We start from the raw sequence: 7004 nt of genomic DNA on the forward strand, positions 1-7004 counted from the left end.
GGGATATCACCTGGGATGGATGGTCTGACTACTCTGGTTGTGAGAGGAGGGGATATCACCTGGGATGGATGGTCTGACTACTCTGGTTGTGAGAGGAGATGAAGGGATATCACCTGGGACGGATGGTCTGACTACTCTGGTTGTGAGAGGAGATGAAGGGATATCACCTGGGACGGATGGTCTGACTACTCTGGTTGTGAGAGGAGATGAAGGGATATCACCTGGGATGGATGGTCTGACTACTCTGGTTGTGAGAGGAGGGGATATCACCTGGGATGGATGGTCTGACTACTCTGGTTGTGAGAGGAGATGAAGGGATATCACCTGGGATGGATGGTCTGACTACTCTGGTTGTGAGAAGAGATGAAGGGATATCACCTGGGATGGATGGTCTGACTACTCTGGTTGTGGGAGGAGATGAAGGGATATCACCTGGGATGGATGGTCTGACTACTCTGGTTGTGAGAAGAGATGAAGGGGTATCACCTGGGATGGATGGTCTGACTACTCTGGTTGTGAGAGGAGATGAAGGGATATCACCTGGGATGGATGGTCTGACTACTCTGGTTGTGGGAGGAGATGAAGGGATATCACCTGGGACGGATGGTCTGACTACTCTGGTTGTGAGAGGAGATGAAGGGATATCACCTGGGATGGATGGTCTGACTACTCTGGTTGTGAGAGGAGATGAAGGGATATCACCTGGGACGGATGGTCTGACTACTCTGGTTGTGAGAGGAGATGAAGGGATATCACCTGGGATGGATGGTCTGACTACTCTGGTTGTGAGAGGAGGGGATATCACCTGGGATGGATGGTCTGACTACTCTGGTTGTGAGAGGAGATGAAGCGATATCACCTGGGATGGATGGTCTGACTACTCTGGTTGTGAGAGGAGATGAAGGGATATCACCTGGGATGGATGGTCTGACTACTCTGGTTGTGAGAGGAGATGAAGGGATATCACCTGGGATGGATGGTCTGACTACTCTGGTTGTGAGAGGAGATGAAGGGATATCACCTGGGATGGATGGTCTGACTACTCTGGTTGTGAGAGGAGATGGAGGGATATCACCTGGGATGGATGGTCTGACTACTCTGGTTGTGAGAGGAGATGAAGGGGTATCACCTGGGATGGATGGTCTGACTACTCTGGTTGTGAGAGGAGGGGATATCACCTGGGACGGATGGTCTGACTACTCTGGTTGTGAGAGGAGATGAAGGGATATCACCTGGGATGGATGGTCTGACTACTCTGGTTGTGAGAGGAGGGGATATCACCTGGGATGGATGGTCTGACTACTCTGGTTGTGAGAGGAGGGGATATCACCTGGGATGGATGGTCTGACTACTCTGGTTGTGAGAGGAGATGAAGGGATATCACCTGGGATGGATGGTCTGACTACTCTGGTTGTGAGAGGAGATGAAGGGATATCACCTGGGACGGATGGTCTGACTACTCTGGTTGTGAGAGGAGATGAAGGGGTATCACCTGGGACGGATGGTCTGACTACTCTGGTTGTGAGAGGAGATGAAGGGATATCACCTGGGACGGATGGTCTGACTACTCTGGTTGTGAGAGGAGATGAAGGGATATCACCTGGGATGGATGGTCTGACTACTCTGGTTGTGAGAGGAGATGAAGGGATATCACCTGGGATGGATAGTCTGACTACTCTGGTTGTGAGAGGAGATGAAGGGATATCACCTGGGACGGATGGTCTGACTACTCTGGTTGTTAGAGGAGATGAAGGGATATCACCTGGGATGGATGGTCTGACTACTCTGGTTGTGAGAGGAGATGAAGGGATATCACCTGGGATGGATGGTCTGACTACTCTGGTTGTGAGAGGAGATGAAGGGATATCACCTGGGATGGATGGTCTGACTACTCTGGTTGTGAGAGGAGATGAAGGGATATCACCTGGGATGGATGGTCTGACTACTCTGGTTGTGAGAGGAGATGGAGGGATATCACCTGGGATGGATGGTCTGACTACTCTGGTTGTGGGAGGAGATGAAGGGATATCACCTGGGATGGATGGTCTGACTACTCTGGTTGTGAGAGGAGATGAAGGGATATCACCTGGGACGTATGGTCTGACTACTCTGGTTGTGAGAGGAGATGAAGGGATATCACCTGGGATGGATGGTCTGACTACTCTGGTTGTGAGAGGAGATGAAGGGATATCACCTGGGACGGATGGTCTGACTACTCTGGTTGTGAGAGGAGGGGATATCACCTGGGATGGATGGTCTGACTACTCTGGTTGTGGGAGGAGATGGAGGGATATCACCTGGGACGGATGGTCTGACTACTCTGGTTGTGAGAGGAGATGAAGGGATATCACCTGGGATGGATGGTCTGACTACTCTGGTTGTGAGAGGAGATGGAGGGGTTTCACCTGGGATGGATGGTCTGACTACTCTGGTTGTGAGAGGAGATGGAGGGATATCACCTGGGATGGATGGTCTGACTACTCTGGTTGTGAGAGGAGATGAAGGGATATCACCTGGGATGGATGGTCTGACTACTCTGGTTGTGGGAGGAGATGAATACCATCACCTGGGATGGATGGTCTGACTACTCTGGTTGTGAGAGGAGATGTATATCACCTGGGATGGATGGTCTGACTGCTCTGGTTGTGAGAGGAGATGAATACCATCACCTGGGATGGATGGTCTGACTACTCTGGTTGTGAGAGGAGATGAATACCATCACCTGGGATGGATGGTCTGACTACTCTGGTTGTGAGAGGAGATGAATACCATCACCTGGGATGGATGGTCTGACTACTCTGGTTGTGAGAGGAGATGAAGGGATATCACCTGGGATGGATGGTCTGACTACTCTGGTTGTGAGAGGAGATGAAGGGATATCACCTGGGATGGATGGTCTGACTACTCTGGTTGTGAGAGGAGATGAATACCATCACCTGGGATGGATGGTCTGACTGCTCTGGTTGTGAGAGGAGATGAAGGGATATCACCTGGGATGGATGGTCTGACTACTCTGGTTGTGAGAGGAGATGAAGGGATATCACCTGGGATGGATGGTCTGACTACTCTGGTTGTGAGAGGAGATGAAGGGATATCACCTGGGATGGATGGTCTGACTACTCTGGTTGTGAGAGGAGATGAAGGGATATCACCTGGGATGGATGGTCTGACTGCTCTGGTTGTGAGAGGAGATGAAGGGATATCACCTGGGATGGATGGTCTGACTACTCTGGTTGAGAGAGGAGATGAAGGGATATCACCTGGGATGGATGGTCTGACTACTCTGGTTGTGAGAGGAGGGGATATCACCTGGGATGGATGGTCTGACTACTCTGGTTGTGAGAGGAGATGAATACCATCACCTGGGATGGATGGTCTGACTACTCTGGTTGTGAGAGGAGATGAAGGGATATCACCTGGGATGGATGGTCTGACTACTCTGGTTGTGAGAGGAGATGAATACCATCACCTGGGATGGATGGTCTGACTACTCTGGTTGTGAGAGGAGATGAATACCATCACCTGGGATGGATGGTCTGACTACTCTGGTTGTGAGAGGAGATGAATACCATCACCTGGGATGGATGGTCTGACTGCTCTGGTTGTGAGAGGAGATGAATACCATCACCTGGGATGGATGGTCTGACTACTCTGGTTGTGAGAGGAGATGAATACCATCACCTGGGATGGATGGTCTGACTGCTCTGGTTGTGAGAGGAGATGAATACCATCACCTGGGATGGATGGTCTGACTACTCTGGTTGTGAGAGGAGATGAATACCATCACCTGGGATGGATGGTCTGACTGCTCTGGTTGTGAGAGGAGATGAATACCATCACCTGGGATGGATGGTCTGACTACTCTGGTTGTGAGAGGAGGGGATATCACCTGGGATGGATGGTCTGACTACTCTGGTTGTGAGAGGAGATGAATACCATCACCTGGGATGGATGGTCTGACTACTCTGGTTGTGAGAGGAGATGAATACCATCACCATGCCAAACACCATGTTATTTACTGCCAGGTATTACGACACCGTGTAATGTTTGGCTCTTAAAAGTATATCTTGCTAAACCTCACTGCCACGTATTCATATTCAAACAGATTTCAACAGGTCTCATGGGTTTGGGTTTCAACAGGTCTCATGGGTTTTGGTTTCAACAGGTCTTATGGGTTTTGGTTTCAACAGGTCTCATGGGTTTGGGTTTCAACACGTCTCATGGGTTTGGGTTTCAACACGTCTCATGGGTTTTGGGTTTCAACAGGTCTCATGGGTTTTGGTTTCAACAGGTCTTATGGGTTTTGGTTTCAACAGGTCTCATGGGTTTTGGTTTCAACAGGTCTCATGGGTTTTGGTTTCAACAGGTCTCATGGGTTTTGGTTTCAACACGTCTCATAGGTTTGGGTTTCAACAGGTCTCATGGGTTTTGGTTTCAACAGGTCTCATGGGTTTTGGGTTTCAGCACGTCTCATGGGTTTTGGTTACTACACGTCTCATGGGTTTTGGTTTCTACACGTCTCATGGGTTTTGGTTTCTACACGTCTCATGGGTACATCAGACTTCTCTGCCGCCAATTACCCGTTACAGTTACACAGTATTACCATAGATACACAGTAATACCATAGATACATAGTATTACCATAGATACATAGTATTACCATAGATACATAGTATTACCATAGATACATAGTATTACCATAGATACACAGTATTACCATAGATACATAGTATTACCATAGATACATAGTATTACCATAGATACACAGTATTACCATAGATACACAGTATTACCATAGATACACAGTATTACCATAGATACATAGTATTACCATAGATACATAGTATTACCATAGATACATAGTATTACCATAGATACATAGTATTACCATAGATACAGTGTATTACCATAGATACATAGTATTACCATAGATACATAGTATTACCATAGATACATAGTATTACCATAGATACATAGTATTACCATAGATACATAGTATTACCATAGATACATAGTATTACCATAGATACAGTGTATTACCATAGATACAGTGTATTACCATAGATACATAGTATTACCATAGATACATAGTATTACCATAGATACATAGTATTACAATAGATACAGTGTATTAAAATATATACATACATATTACCATAGATACAGTGTATTACCATAGATACATAGTATTACAATAGATACATTGTATTACCATAGATACAAAGTATTACCATAGATACATAGTATTACCATAGATACATAGTATTATCAAAAATACATACATATTACTATAGAAACTTAGTATTATCATAAATACATACTATTACCATAGATATATAGTATTTCCAGAGATACATAGTATTACCATAGATACATAGTATTATCATAGATACATACATATTACCATAGATACAGTGTATTAAAATATATAGATAGTATTACCATGGATAGCACCCCAGCTTCCAGCCAGTAGGACTCCAGCTTCCAGCCCTCTAATTGTAACGTTCCTGACCTGTTTTATGTTGTTTTTGTATGTGTTTATGGTCAGGGCGTGTGTTTTGGGTGGGCAGTCTATGTTTTCTGTTTCTATGTTGGTTTTGGGTTGCCTGGTATGGCTCTTAATTAGAGGCAGGTGTTTTGCGTTTTCCTCTAATTGAGAGTCATATTTAGGTAGGGTGTTCTCACTGTTTGTTGGTGGGTGATTGTCTCCTGTGTCGTCGATGTATGTACCATTCCTGTGTCGTCGATGTATGTACCATACGGGACTGTTTGGTTGTTCGTTCGTTTTGATGTAGTCTGTTCCTGTCCGTGAGTTTTACGTTTTAGTTATGTAAGTTCATGTTCAGGTTTTCGTCTACGTCGTTTTCTTGTTTTGTAAATTTGTAAGTGTTTTGTTTTCGTGTGCCGTCGTGTCAAATAAAGAGATGGCATATTTCCCTAATGCTGCGTATTGGTCCACTGATCCTTCTCTCCTCTCCTCATCTGAGGAAGAGGAGGACAACAGCCGTTACACTAACCCAGTCAGCACCCCAGCTTCCAGCCCTCTAAACCAGTCAGCACCCCAGCTTCCAGCCCTCTAATCCAGTCAGCACCCCAGCTTCCAGCCCTCTAATCCAGTCAGCACCCCAGCTTCCAGCCCTCTAATCCAGTTAGCACCCCAGCTTCCAGCCCTCTAAACCAGTCAGCACCCCAGCTTCCAGCCCTCTAATCCAGTTAGCACCCCAGCTTCCAGCCCTCTAATCCAGTCAGCACCCCAGCTTCCAGCCCTCTAATCCAGTCAGCACCCCAGCTTCCAGCCCTCTAATCCAGTTAGCACCCCAGCTTCCAGCCCTCTAATCCAGTTAGCACCCCAGCTTCCAGCCCTCTAATCCAGTCAGCACCCCAGCTTCCAGCCCTCTAATCCAGTCAGCACCCCAGCTTCCAGCCCTCTAATCCAGTTAGCACCCCAGCTTCCAGCCCTCTAATCCAGTCAGCACCCCAGCTTCCAGCCCTCTAATCCAGTCAGCACCCCAGCTTCCAGCCCTCTAATCCAGTCAGCACCCCAGCTTCCAACCCTCTAATCCAGTCAGCACCCCAGCTTCCAGCCCTCTAATCCAGTTAGCACCCCAGCTTCCAGCCCTCTAATCCAGTCAGCACCCCAGCTTCCAGCCCTCTAATCCAGTCAGCACCCCAGCTTCCAGCCCTCTAATCCAGTCAGCACCCCAGCTTCCAGCCCTCTAATCCAGTTAGCACCCCAGCTTCCAGCCCTCTAATCCAGTCAGCACCCCAGCTTCCAGCCCTCTAATCCAGTTAGCACCCCAGCTTCCAGCCCTCTAAACCAGTCAGCACCCCAGCTTCCAGCCCTCTATCCCAGTTAGTACCCCAGCTTCCAGCCCTCTAATCCAGTTAGCACCCCAGCTTCCAGCCCTCTAATCCAGTCAGCACCCCAGCTTCCAGCCCTCTAATCCAGTTAGCACCCCAGCTTCCAGCCCTCTAATCCAGTTAGCACCCCAGCTTCCAGCCCT

The sequence above is a fragment of the Salvelinus fontinalis genome, unplaced genomic scaffold, assembly GCF_029448725.1.
Source record: "Salvelinus fontinalis isolate EN_2023a unplaced genomic scaffold, ASM2944872v1 scaffold_0020, whole genome shotgun sequence".
In the NCBI taxonomy this organism is placed as follows: Eukaryota; Metazoa; Chordata; class Actinopteri; order Salmoniformes; family Salmonidae; genus Salvelinus; species Salvelinus fontinalis.